This window comes from Dryas octopetala, chromosome 3 (genome assembly GCF_963921425.1).
Source record: "Dryas octopetala chromosome 3, drDryOcto1.1, whole genome shotgun sequence".
NCBI classification, from domain to species: Eukaryota; Viridiplantae; Streptophyta; class Magnoliopsida; order Rosales; family Rosaceae; genus Dryas; species Dryas octopetala.
The window spans coordinates 27800321-27815703 of record NC_141368.1 but is presented as its reverse complement, the minus strand read 5'-3'; the positions used below and the strand labels follow the sequence as shown (position 1 = coordinate 27815703).

General features: G+C 32.8%; 1 pseudogene; it reads left to right on the top strand.

Annotated features, from left to right (window-relative positions):
• The first annotated feature begins 3906 nt into the window (after positions 1-3906).
• LOC147292218 (beta-glucosidase 17-like) lies at positions 3907-15260 on the top strand (annotated as a pseudogene).
• The last annotated feature ends 123 nt before the right edge of the window (positions 15261-15383 follow it).

Below are 15383 nucleotides of genomic sequence, written 5' to 3'. Positions count from 1 at the left end.
GAATTAGTTTGTATGTTAAAATTAATTATAAAATTGATTAGTTAGTTTGTATGTTTTTAAATGCTAAAATTTATTAGTTTGTTTGTATGCTTGTATGTATATTGTTAGATTAATTATAGTTTAGTTTGTATGTTACATTTAATTTAGTTATAATTGCAAAATTTCCGATGACGTAGTCCAGCACTCCTCGAGTACTGGGTTAGGTCATGTGGCACGAAGCGCCTGTGTGAGTTATCAGTCGATAACTTTGTACATTCAACTAGTCGTGCGAAGTTATCAGTGGATAACTTTGTACATTCAACTTAAATTCACCTTAGACCCGTTCAAGAGTCTGTTGGACGTGCACATGGACGCTGGGCATGACTGCGCTCCAATGTGATTCTTGAATTGTCCAAATTACCCACGGATAATTTGGGAGTGCACAATTATGTGTTGTGGTTAGCGGTTCGTGTGATGTGGTTTCGATCTGGGAAAATTTCGGCAACATCTCCCTATCTGTTATTCGAGTGCATACTAGATATTTGTTTTTAATATCTACGTCGTGCACTTGGAGAACAATAGGGAGATGCTGCCGAAATTTTTCCAGATCGAAATTACGTCGTGAGAGCCAACAACCACGACACTTATGTGCATTCTCGAATGGGATAGGGCCCTTACCGGAGGCATAAGGAGACGAAGAAAGGTGATAAATCTTTTTCTAATTATCGTGTAATATGGAAACAGACTTCATGGACCGACAGTGGATACGTAATACGAATCGTGTTAGTGATGAATATTTATATGGGATCGAGTCATTTATCCAAGTTGCACAGGAACATGTCAATGCTCAGAATAATATAAAGTGTCCGTGCCAGAATTTGTAACAACACTTTATGGAAGACAGTGCGTGAAGTAAGAATTCATTTGGTGAAATATGGGATGTCACATAACTATACGACATGGTATTATCATGGTGAACCAAGAGTTTATGCTTCGACTTCCTCGGATGCTCGAACAATTCTGCAGCCTGCTGAATCTGTTGCTGATGATAATGACCAAGTAATGGGCATAATAAACGATGCTTATTCGCATGCATCGCTTGATCACGAAGTCAATCAGGATGATACAGAGAGCGATAATATGAATGAAAATGATGGGTTGCCCGAAGTCCAAAGAGAAGAGTTTGATAAGTATGAGAGATTGTTGAATTAAGCTCAATGCTAACTGCTGTTGTGGAGTTAATGCATTGGAAAGTACTTAATCAACATTCGAATAAAAGTTATGATTAGTTGATGGGAATTTTGAAACGAATGCTTCCAAAGAACAATCATATACCTGAAACCTATTATCAGTCGAATAAGGTGTTGAAAGATCTCAGTTTGGGATATAAAAAAATTCATGCATGCAAGAATGATTGTATATTGTTTTACAAAGAACACCAAAGGAAGGATAAATGCTCTATGTGCAATGAACCGAGATATAAGAACAAGTCTGTAGAAAGAAACAAACAACTTCCGCAAAAGGTGTTGTGTTATTTCCCACTTAAGCCAAGATTGCAACGATTGTATATGTCGACACATACTGCAAGTGACATGAGATGACACAAAGATAAGCGGGTTGAGGACGATGTAATGAGACATCTTACAGACTGAAGCGCATGAAAAGAATTTAACAAGATATATTCAAATTTTGCAGCAGATCCACGAAATGTCATGTTAGGACTTGCTACTGATGGATTTAATCCATTCGGGAATATGAGCACATCTTACAGCACCTGGCTAGTGGTCGTGGTTTCTTATAATTTGTCTCCCTGGATATGCATGAAAAAAGAATTCACAATTATGACTATTAATTCCCGGACCACAATTCCCTGGCAAGGAGATCGATATATATTTGCGGCCGTTGATTGATGAGCTGAAAGAATTGTGGTAAAATGGTGTGACGACATATGATAAGTCCACCGGAACAATGTTTTCCTTGCATGCAGCAGTCATGTGGACAATAACCGATTTTCCAGCTTATGGGAATCTATCAGGCTGGAGCACCAAGGGTTATATGGCATGTCCTACTTGTAATAAGAATATAACTTCTGTTTGGCACAGTGGTAAAGTATGTTATATGGGCCACCGAAGATGGTTGCCGGGGGATCATAAATAGCGTCACAATAAGGAGGCCTTTGACGGAAAAAAGGAGATGGGCGTGAAACCTAAAGAATTATCTGGCAATGACAGCTTGAGGCAGTTGAATAACTTAGAATTTGGCCAGATTGGTAAACATCCCTCTAACAAAGAACGAAATATGTGAAGGTCACTTGCACATCTAAATTGAACAAACAAGTCGATATTCTTCGAGTTGGAGTACTGGTCCAAGTTGAAAATCAAGCACAATCTAGATGTAATGCATATTGAGAAGAACGTGTGCGAAAGTTTGGTGGGGACAATTTTGGGCATTAAGGAAAAATCAAAGGACACAATTAAGGCTCGATAAGATTTGTAAGAAATTAGCATCATGAAACATTTGTGGTTAACAAAGAAGGGTGAAAAAATGATAAAGAAGCATCCATTTTATACAGTGAAGCCTGGGGATAAAAAAGAATTCTTAAAGTTTCTTGCATCGGTCAAATTTCCAGATGGATATGCGGCCAATATCTCACGAATTGTGAAAATTGACTCTGAAAAAATTTTGGGCTCAAAGAGTCATGATTGTCATGTTTTATTGCAACGGCTGCTTCTGGTGGGCATTCGAAAAATTTTGCCCGATGATGTGGTTGAACCGATTGTTGGGTTGTCGAGGTTCTTTTAGCATATATGCGCTAAGACGTTGCATGTGTCAGACGTGTCAAAATTGAAAGATGAGATTGTGTACATTCTATGCGAATTTGAACAAATATTTTCATTGGTCTTTTTTGATATAATGTTTCACTTGATGATACATTTACCGCAAGAGGCAATTCTTGCTGGGCCGGTCAGTTATCGGTGGATGTACCCAATAGAAAGGTAACAATTCCTAAACTTTTTTGTTACTATTCTCCAAGTTTAGCTCTATGTTACTCATAAAAGTTTTCTCACTATGTACTTACATTTGCAGAATGTTGGGTAATTACAAAATGTACATCCGAAACAGGGCACACTCCGAAAGCTCCATAGCGGAGGCATACATTGCAAATGAATCCATCACCTACTGTACAATGTATCTCAGCAGTGTTGAGACGTCATTCAATCGGCTCTAACGCAACGATGACGGTGGTGAAAAAAATGAGACACTTTTTGTCTTTTCTCAAATTATACGACCATTTGGCGAAGCCCCTAAACCAGCTGTTGAATTCTCGAAACACGATATGAAGGTGGCTTATTGGTTTATACTCAATAATTGCTAAGAAGTTGACTCCTTACGCATTGAGCATGAGGAACTAATGAATCGCAACTATCTAGGATGAGACAAGGAACGTGTAGAGAAAAAGCATCGAGAATTGTTTCCTAAATGGTTTAAGGAACATGTAAGTGATTACTGTCAATAATGATCAGTTCGTTCATGTGTTTGTATGTTTTTGTAATATATTAATTACATTGTCTTTTAACAGATGGAAAAGCTAACTGATGATAATTCATCATTATACAATGAGTTAATGAATTTGGCGAGTGGCATTTGATGGGTTGAAACGTTTTCCGAATGTAATGTGAATGAAGTACAGTTTTATTGTTGCTTTTCGGTGCACATCATTTTGTCAAATACAACTTATATAAATACTACTGTGTAGTTTTCATACAGCAGCACATGCATGCATGAGAGGCTATATATAGAGGTTATGGCATTGGGGTTGAAAAGCATGTAGAACCAAACATGGCATCTCAATTAGGTTGATTGCTCTTCTCCCTAGTAGCCCTGGCTGCTGGCTTTTTGGTTATTAGAACCCAAGGATTCAAACCAAGTAACTATTTCATTCCATTTAACCGAAGCAGTTTCCCACATGGCTTTGTTTTTGGTGCTGGTTCATCTGCATATCAGGTGACTACATATACATGTGGACATGCCTGTATGTATAATATATATATATATATAAACATACTAGATTTTCTCTAGAGAGGATGTCTGTATTTTTCAAATCTTACGGATGTGTGGACTATCCGGTCGCCATCCGATAGACATCCGAATGGCGACTAGATAGTCCACACATCCGTAAAATTTAAAAAATGTGGATATCCTTTCTAAAGAAGGATTGCATATATATATATATAATATTTTCTTACTAGACAGTATAGAACATAAAATGCTAGCTGATATTGTTAATATATGAATTTAATTGGACCTTGAATTTCAAACCAATATCAACATAATTAATCATCCAAATTCACGTACATAATTTTATAACTAGAACTATTTGATAAGAAAATATTTCTTAATATTGTTTCTTTCTATATTCTTTCAGAGGGAGAGAGGGATCTTAATACAAGTGTTTATATACGCTTTAATAAATAACTTTGTTTTTTGATTCTCAGTTTGAAGGAGCAGCATTTATAGATGGAAAGGGACCTAGTATAGTGGATACTTTTACTAAACAGCATCCAGGTCTCTCTCTTCAAATTAAAAATTTCAGAATTACTCCCAAGCCCCAATATTAATTAATTTATTATTTGAATATTATTGAGAAATATTATGGTTGGTGGGATGACAGAAAAGATTTTGGATCATAGCAATGGAGATGAGGCCGAGGATTTTTATCACCGTTATAAGGTAATTCAAATTTAATTAAAGACCTTAATCATTAATTAATTAAGCCTGCATTTCCTGATAATATATGAATACCATGTACTACACATGCTCCATTCTTCAACAGAATTATACACAAACACCTCCTGAAGTTTTTCATGCTTTCACACACACTCCATAGGTTTCAAAAATTACAGCGAGACCTCTGAGGTTTTAAATTATTTTCACATAATTCCTTATGTTAAAATTTCGTTCAAAAATTGATGACATCATCATAAAAATATTTCTAAATGACTGACAATTTAATTTATCCTTATAGCTATTTACATGCACACTCCTTAAGGTTTATCATATTTTCACATAATTCTCTAAGGTACTAGATATTACACAAACACCCACTGAGGTTTGAACACATTTTCACATAACCCTTTAATCACAAACGAGCATGACAATAATGACAAAACACCAAAATAACCTCAAATATTATTTGGCTAATATAATATATATCTTTCTTTCTTTTTTGCCAAGAATATAATTAATATATCTTTTTTACATGTTGATTAAAGATATCGTTTTTGAAATTTTAAAATATTACTAAATCTTATTTTTCTTGTATGAAAATATTGCTAAACCAAATAAGTATTTCTTTTTATGTAATTCAATTATTTTAAATAATCCATTTATTTCATTGTATAAAGTATTCTTTTTTATTAAAAAAAAAAAACTCATTTTTTTATGATGATATTCGAGAAAAAAATAATTCATATATTGGTTCATAAATATATATATATATTTTAAGACAAAATAATAGCAATAATTGAATTTCAAAAACAATATTTTTTAGTATATAAAAACTTAAAAGAAATATTACTATTGAGAAACATTATTTTCACATCGTAAATTTTATTTTAGTATTTACAAGATCCTGCCATTTTTGTTTGTTATTAAGGGGTGATATGAGAAAAAAAACTAAAACCTTAAGGGTTATGTGAAAACATGATAAACCTTAGGGGGGGTATTAGTGTAAATGAACCCTTAGATTAAATTTGTCATTTAAAGATATTTTTGGATGAAAATTTAACGGAAGGGGTTATGTGAAAACAATTTAAAAGTTCAAGAGGTTTTGCTGAAATTTTTGAAACCTCAAGACTATATATGAAAACAAAAAAAAACCTCATGGGGTATTTTTGAATTTTACTCTTCTTTTTTTCTTTCATGTTTTTTTTTTTTTGATATCTCCATGCATGCAAGAATTTTATTAATAAATATTCTTTCTTCTTAATTAATTGATGTGAGAGGATGATATAAAATTGATGAAAATAATTGGTCTAGACTCCTTCAGATTCTCTATTTCATGGTCCAGCTTATTGCCTAGTAAGAGTAGTGCCTATTATTTTTTCCATCTCATCCAAGACGTCAATATAACTAGTTAGAACTAGCTAGCTATTTTATGAGAAGAACTTACCTATCCCCCTATGTGATACTACATGACATCTCCCCTCTCTAGCTCATTGGCACTCTCTCTTCTCTCACTCTTTTTCTATCTCTCTTTCTTTTATCTCTTGTCTCTATCTCTCTCTTCAAGGAATGCCACATCACTACAATACGAGGATAAGTAAATTTTTTCTACTATTTCATTAATGAATATATATATAATATAAATATATATTATTCAACTAGTGATTATCATGACCATTCATTTTTTACTTTTTATGTCAAAATTATGATAAATGGTCATGATAATAAGTGGGCAGTGAACCCACTAATTTTTCAATGCATTGAAAGTACTTGAAAGTAATTATGACATGAATTGATATTTGGGGCTTTGTTTTTTTGATATATTTCCATCACCTGCCTTTTATCAGAGGGAAAAATTAGTGGAGGAGTGAACCAACTTGGCGTCAAATTCTACAACAACCTCATTAATGATCTCCTATCCAACGGTGAAAATCTCATTCTCCCTCAAAATATTAAATTTAAGTAAAATAAATTAATATAATTTGTTAGAATGTGCACATGAGCCCTAGCTCAAGTAGCATTAGAAACATGCATGTATGAGAAAATTGATAGATCCTAGATTCGAATCTTATTGGTTTTAGAAAAAGAAAAATATTATTGGAATGGTTTCTGAACTTGAAAGTTTGAAATATTTAATTAGAGTGAATTATAATTAAATCCCTCCACCATGCATGACACAATGATTTTTATTTTTTTTTAATGATTCAAACCTCAACATTTTTTTTTTTTAGTTAGTCATGTATCAAATATGTGTCGCTTGCATCCACATTGAACAGGTTTAAATTAATAATACAATGTTCAATCAAATACTTGTTTATAGCTTGATGTACGTTGACATTGTTCAAATAATAAAAAAGAAAATTTTACTTTTAAGACATAAACTTTAGGGTAAATTACATTGGTAGACATATACTTTGAGCTGTGCCACTAGATCGAGGACATAAAGTTTTATTTTGCGTATTATGGGACATTCCATCACCTCCGTCAAATAATCCGTTAAAAATAGATCATGCATGTGCCTATCACATGACCACTTGATGAGGAAAAATTGGTCTTTTCATATATTCTATTCAAAACCTAAAATCTTTCTCTCTATACCCTATTTTACCATTAAAAAAAACTGAAACAAAAAATTTTCACATATACAATAAGAATAAGTATAGATTTTATTTTAGTTTAAATTAATAATAAGAATACATTAAAAAATTACAAGTAAAGTAGAAAAAAAAAAAAAAAAAAAAAAAAAAAAAAAAGAGGGAGGATGGATGCGGACAATCAAAGTGCTTCCATCCCGCCCCACCCCGCCCAATCCAACCTTTGGCGGCCCCATCTTTCTCTCTCTCTCTTCCTCTCTTTTTGTCTCTCTCTGTAATTTCTCTCTTTCTTTCTTCACTAACCCCGTCGAAGCCATGAGGTGAGATCGACGACCTAGCTAGCCCCCAGATCGGCGGTTGATCGACAATCTTCGATCTGGAGGTCGGCTAGCTAGGTTGTCAGCCTCCCTCATGGCTTTAGAAAGGTTAGTGAAGAGAGAGAAAGAGAAAGAGACACTGACATAAAGAGAGGAAGAGATCGAGAGAAAGAGATAGAGATAGAGAGGAAGAAAGGGAGATATGGAGAGAGAGAGAGAGAGAGAGAGAGAGAGAGAGAGAGGCAGTTGAGAGATGGAGATGCTTATGTGCATCTCCCTCTTTTTTTTTTTTCTTTTTTTTTTCTGTTTTAGTTTTAAATTTTTAATATTTTTTTTTATAAAATCTAACCAAAAAGAAATTTATAACAGATTAAAAATTAATGACATTTTTACCCTTGAAAAAAGATCACGTGTGTGTCATATGACTTATTTTAGACAGATTATCTAACGGAGGTGACAGATGTCCCACAATGACACAAAATGAAAATTTATAGCATCCAATTGCACAGTCCAAAATATGTCCTCAAATGTGATTTCTCCAAAATTTATGTCCTAAACGTAAAACTTTCCAAATTAAAAAAATGAAAAAATGGTAATTGTCCCAACCTTTTTTCTCAACTTTTGCTTCCTAACCTATGTGTCATCAATTCATTCGATAAAATTTATTTTTTTATGTTCTTTTTTGTCTTATAGAGTCCAATGCATATCTGAATACCATGTAAGTTGAGAAAGACTAATTAGGTGTTGGAACAAATAGCATCTTCCTTAAAAATTTAGAAACTAAATTGACACATAAGTAAAAGTTGAAGGAGCCGAGTTATTTATAATCTACTTCAAGTAGATTTAATCTCCTAATTTTCTCTTCCTAATTTTATGATGACATTGAAAGGGATTGAATCCTTAATCTATCCTAATCTTTTTTTTTTTTTTTTTAATATATATATGTATAAATATGTGAGTAGGTATCAAGCCCTTTGTGACTTTGTTCCATTTTGATCCTCCACAAGCACTTGAGGATGACTATGGTGGATTCTTAAGCCCTACAATGGTGTAAGTTAAATTTAAATGTTAACAATTTTTCATTTAGTTTAGTTGGAAATGAGTTATATGATACCAAATGTAAAAAATTAGAGTGGTGTTATTCTCACGCACCTGTCTTATTTTCCCACCTCTTTTTTTAAAAAAATTTAATTATAATTTTCTTCTTTTATAAATTTACTAAACAGGACATACTAACAGAAAAAAAAAAAAAAAAGAAACAAAAACAAAAACAAAAATATATCTAAGGCTGCCATGGCTGCCTAGCATTACACAAATAGAATGCAAGTGCTAAGAGTATAGAAACATGGATCCACCACTTTCAATACTTTCTTTTACAAAATTGTAAGAATTTAATTGAGCCATGGATGAACTTCTAACCACTAGTGCACCCATTGCCTACCAACTTTAGCTAGAATATTTGTCTTTTCATAGATTTAGGATCATTTAAAAGTTCAATTGAAATCGACTATTACTTATTTCATCCAATTTGATTGGACAATCATTTCGAAGAGACGATCTTTTCTAATCTTCATAAGAGGTGAATCATAGTTTATAATTAATGATATTCTCAAGGTAATTAAACTCAAAATTAATTATTGCATCATTGTACGACGTAAATTGCAATGAATTCATATACATTATTATTAATTATAAAACTTATCCATATTTCAATGAAAAAATGTTATAAAAAATGATATTCTCAATTATAGTTGGAGTAATTTGGTAATAATAACTCACAATAAATGCTTTTCCAAGTGATGCGAATAGTAAACCCAAGGGAATGCATAAAATTATCGTACCTATGTATATCTAGACTTAAGTATATTCACATCCACCAACTATAGGGTCCATTTCAAGTTGGTCCACGAATTATAAAATATTTCAAATTTCCCCATTAACTATAGGGTTCGTTTCAAGTTGGTCTACGAACTATAAAACATTTCAAATTTCTCCATTAACTAACAAAAAACATACAAAATGGTAGACAAAACCGGATTGATGAAAAACCGGTCCAGTTCAAACCCATGATCACTTGAGGAGAGTCAAAGTGTGAATTCTCATTACACCACTTAACCACTTGTGATATTCAAGTACATGCAATATATTTATAGACATACTAATACTTGAAATTAATATAATAATTTATAAAATTATAATTGGGATTCTACACCATAACCTTATACCCTAAACCATAAAGTCCGAAACCTTATACCTTAAAAATTAACCCTATACAATATTAATAATTTTAGCATATAAACTATAAATTATTGTTTTGGACTTTTAGTAATATTTTTACAATATAGAAACTATAAGTTATATAAAATATAAACTAGCATTTTAGACTTTTTGCAATGATAATATTTAATTAAATAGAGACCTAAAATAATATCTTAAAGAAAAAAAAAAGGAATGCTATATTAATTTTATAAATTATTAGATTTCAAGTATCAGTATGTCTATAAATATATTGCATGTACTTGAATATTACAAGTGGCTAAGTGGTGTTGTGGGAATTCATACTTTGATTTTCCTTAAGTGGTCATGGGTTCAAACCCCAGCATGTGCAAGAAACACCTTATACTTTTTTTATTCAATATATATAAATTTTATATAATATATAATATATAATAAAATATAAAAATATATATAAATAGTCTGGTCCGGTCTGGTCCGGTTTTCTTCGTCAACCCGATTTGGTCTACCATTCTGTATGTTTTTTGTTAGTTAATGGGAAAATTTGAAATGTTTTATAATTTGTGGACCAACTTGAAATGAACCCTATAGTTAATGGGGAAATTTGAAATGTTTTATAGTTCATGGACCAACTTAAAATGGACCCTATAGTTGGTGAATATAAATAGACTTGAGCCTAAAATCTAACACATTGCCAAGAGTGTGTTTACCAAAGTAACCAAACAGGGAATAAAATCTCATATTTATTTCCAATCGCCAAATCTGAGAACCAAATGGAAACTAGGGATTTGCATTCATATACATCATAAGAATGACTTGTTAAACTTTCATTTCTTTGATTAATTTTTTAATTTTTTTTACTAATTATTAGTTTAATTGTTGTATGAAATTATTATTTTAATATAGGTGGGGTTAAAAATGGAAAAACATAATTGAATTGTATTGCTCAATTTTTTATTAACTTCATGCAATTTGATATAGTACGTAGCAATAATCCTATCGTGTAATTAACAGAGATGACTTTCGAGATTATGCGAATTTTTGTTTCAAAACATTCGGTGATCGAGTCAAACTTTGGGTAACACTAAACGAACCTAACAAGTTTGTACTTGGCGGGTACAATAGTGGTACCACAGCACCCGGTCGATGTTCCAATTATGTTGGAAATTGCACTGTTGGTAACTCTGCAATTGAACCCTACATTGTCACCCACCATTTGCTTCTTGCTCATGCAGCTGCTGCCAAAGTATACAGGAAGAAATACCAGGTACTTGTTTAAAATCAGACACTAAACAAAGTAAGTTCTTTTTTTTTTTTTAATCGCAAACAAAGTAGATTCTTTATGTTGATGAACGTACACTACAATTATGTCTATTCATACACGAATGTGCAGGCAGCCCAAAATGGAAAGATCGGAATAACAATATTGTCAGAATGGTATGTACCTAAGTTCCAAAAAGTTGCAAATCGAAAGGCCGCCATTAGAGCTCTTGATTTATGCTTGGATGGTGAGTGTTTTAACAAACGTATATGTTTAGATGACTCTTAATAATCACATTTCCCTTTAAAATGTGATTAACTAACAAAAACATGTCTTGTTTAATTCTTAGGAAGATTCAATTTTCAAATTATGTAAATAATTATAAACCCCCTAGTTAGAGAAAAAATCTCTCATAAGCCCCACCCAAAATCTACCTCTCCCATAACCCTCAATCTTACACTTAATATTTTTCTAAACCCCCTAGTCAACTAATACCCAGCCAAGTTTGACTCCCTATCTTTTAATTTTTCAGTTTTACCCCTTTTATTTATTTTTAATTTCCATAAAATTCTAATTATGTTTTTTTTTTTTGTTGTTTAATTCCAGTCTCTGTTTCTGCCCCATCTTTGACTCCCCATGTTTTTTTAATTTCCCATCTCTATTTTTGCGTTCTCTCTCTCTCTCTTCCCGTCGGCGCATGCACCACCGTCCGGCGACAGTTTTCGGCTAGACTGGTCCCATCATGCTCGCCTTTCTGATCCTGCTTCCTCCCCTTGCCCTCCACTTTCCACGAAACCCAACAACAGCAACGGATCAACCCAGGCAGACCCAAGCTCCTCTGTCAGCGATCTCCATTTTCCGGCAGCATCGCGGTCTAACTCTGGCACTAATAGCTTCCTCTCCTCGCAACGAACACGGTGGTACCCACTGATCATCCAACCGACCCTTGACGGCGATGGAACGACGCCAAACAGCAGCGAAGCCTCCACCGACGATCTCTCTTTTCCGGTAGCGTCGCAACCTAGCTCTAGCACCAATATCTTCCTCTCTTCACGCTGAGTCTCTCCATGCTATTTCCTCACTCCGACCACCACTGGGCACGGCTTTTGCGAAGCTACAAAGTTGCGGCTTCTCTGCCCATTATATGGCGACTCTGGCGGCCGTTGGCCTCGACACAGGTATGGAATCAAATCTCCTTTGCATTATATTGCTATTGATTGTGTTTAATTGAATTGGTTTTTGAAGAAATTGAAATCCCTAATTTTGAACCCACGGGCATTGCAGACAATTGAAAAGGTTGCCAAGCTCCAGTTGCAGTTACTCTGAATTTGATGGTTTGGGTGAAGGTGTAACTGTTTTAGTGAAGGTGTAATTGTTTTAGTGAAGGTGTAATTGCTTTTTAGTCAAGGTGTAATTGTTTCATCACTTAATTCAATTTCAGTAAGTGAGTTCATAACTGAATTCTTCAATTTAGTGTAACTGAATTCTTCAATTAGTGTAATTGAATTCCTGAAATTCAGTTTCAGTGTTTTATTTTAGTTTTAGTGAAATATTGAGTTTCAGCAAAAAATGCAGTTTCAAAAAAAAATTTGTTTCACTAAAATTCAGTTACAGTGACGTCAGCGCGCGTCAGTGCGTGTCAGGGTGCGTCAGCATGCGTCAGAAGGGTAATTTAGAATTATAAGTTATAGGGGGTTTTGAGAGAGTTTCTAGATAGGTTGGGGTTTAGGCAAATTTTTTGGATGGTTAAGGGGTTTAAAATTACTCACTATTTCAAATTTTGGCCAAGAAAAGCAAAAAGTTGCACTAATTAATTTGATTTTTGTTGTCTCCTTGAAATATGTTGCATTACGAGCAGATAAAAGATAGGTTTTATTGAAGGATTCCTTAAATAAGAATATTTGAGAAACAAATTGTGAGACTCATTACATATTGTAGTTCAATAATTTAAATTGTCTATTTTATTTTATAAGTCTTCATTGGATGATCATTCTTGTAAAAAATTAAACATATTAATTAAATAGAAGAACACTGTGTTTCCAATAAACACTGAAATAGTCACCATTTAATTTAATGGTTAAATGGTCTCTAAATTGTGCACTTTTTGTAGGAATTATCATTGAATAGGAATTTTAAAAATATACGATTTGGACCTTTGTGTCCCTCAAATAACATCATTTAAGGGATGGTTTAATATTAGAAAATGCAAGAGTCTCCACTTTTTTTTTTTTTCCTAACATTTGTTTCTTACCATATGTGTCATTACTTTATTGGACAAGGTACTTGCTTTTTTTTTTAGGTTTTATTTTTTATTTTTTAGTATCCAATGTATGAATGTCATGTAAATTGAGAAAAAAAGTTAGAATCCCTAGTTTGCTTACCTATGTATAAATATATTATATATAGTCGGGATTAAGACTTACAATTCATCACAAAGTGAGTTTTATGTTATATGATTTATGTAGGTTTGCGGATCCTACAGTACATGGTCACTATCCCCAAAGCATGCGATCCTTGGTTGGGAGCCGATTACCCAAATTTACTAAGGTTCAATCCAAGCAGCTAAAAGGGTCCCTTGATTTTCTCGGATTAATTAAATTACTACACTGCAAATTATGTAGAAAATGCTCCTTCAACCAATAGTGTCAATCATAGTTGGGCTACAGATAAGCAACCCATTGCTTCCAGTATGCTAAAAGAAACTTATAACCTTATAATTCATAGAGACTTTCGACTATATATGTTGTACGTCACTAACACAACCATCTATTTTTTGTTGTTACAGCTGATAAAAATGGGACTCCCATTGGTATACCGGTATTCTCTCTCTCTCTCTCTCTCTCTCTCTCTCTCTCTCTCCAAGCATTTATTATGTATATGCTTCTTGTGTTATACATGCAATATAATAAATGCTACGTACAGACTACTTTGAGTTGGCTTTTCATTTATCCAAGGGGCATCAGAGAGCTTTTGCTATATATAAAAGAAAAGTACAAGAACCCGACCATTTATATAACTGAGAATGGTAAACCGTCTTTCATGTCACTAGTCTACTTTTATTCTGTTTGTTGTGTTTTATAATGGAGATAATTAAATAAATTTAATTTTCATTAAACTCCAATGTTATAAATATTTGGTTTTAATTATAGTAGAATTATAAAATCAACAATAATACTTGCCTCCGATCCATAGATCTGTTAGAGGAGTTCTTCCAACATCATCTCACAAAAGTATGCTCTTTTTGAACTTTTTATTTCAAATAATAAAAAATTAATTCATAAATTAAATGAAAAGATTGACTAGAAATTGAAGACATATTTTGTGAGAGGGGATTGAAGAAACTCCTCCAATTGTGGTTGAGACAAATATTATTCAATTCATCTTCACTCGCGTTAAATGAAAATTATATCTTATTAAAAAATGGAGATTAAAATAGAAATATAAATTATCATTAATGTTCTGTTTGTTATGTTACTCGTCTTACTCCTTTTTCAGGAATGGCATACGCATATGATGACTCATTACCAATTAAGAAAGCACTCAAGGATAGTTCAAGGATAAGATACCATCAGGGCCATCTCCGACATCTTTTGGAAGCTATCAAGTGAGTCTTGATTAAAATAATAGTTGCTTAGCGAAGGTTTTGATCCAATTTATTTTAAGTGCAAAAGTATTACGATATACATAAAAGAAACACATGTATACAACAGTAAAGAAAAACAAATTAAAAGTGGATTAGAAAAAAAATAATAACACATTTGTTTTTTCTATCAATTAATGTGAGAAATCTGCAAAGAAGTTTCTTATCATTTTCTAGTTTGATCGAATAAATGCACTTCATAAACAAATTTTCTTTCACTTTAATTATGAGTAAGTAATAGTTATGTATTAATATATTTTTGGTTACAAAATGGAGAAAGTTATTTCCCCTTCTCTATATGTATATGTATGATCAGTTAACTAAGATTGAACAATGTTATATATTCTTGCAGGGAGGGTGTTATATATGTATGGTCTTTTTTGGATGACTTCGAATGGGCTTCTGGCTACACAGTTAGGTTTGGCCTCACATTTGTTGATTTCAAGGATAATTTGAAAAGGCATCTCAAATACTCTGCGTATTGGTTGAAGATGTTCCTCCTGAATTGATGTGAATCGACTGAAGCTAGCAAATAATTAAGAAGGATTTCTCCATCAATCTCCCTCATCAATAATACAATATAAAGAGGAGATTTCTTCTGGATTGAGAAGATCATAAATTCATACGTACTT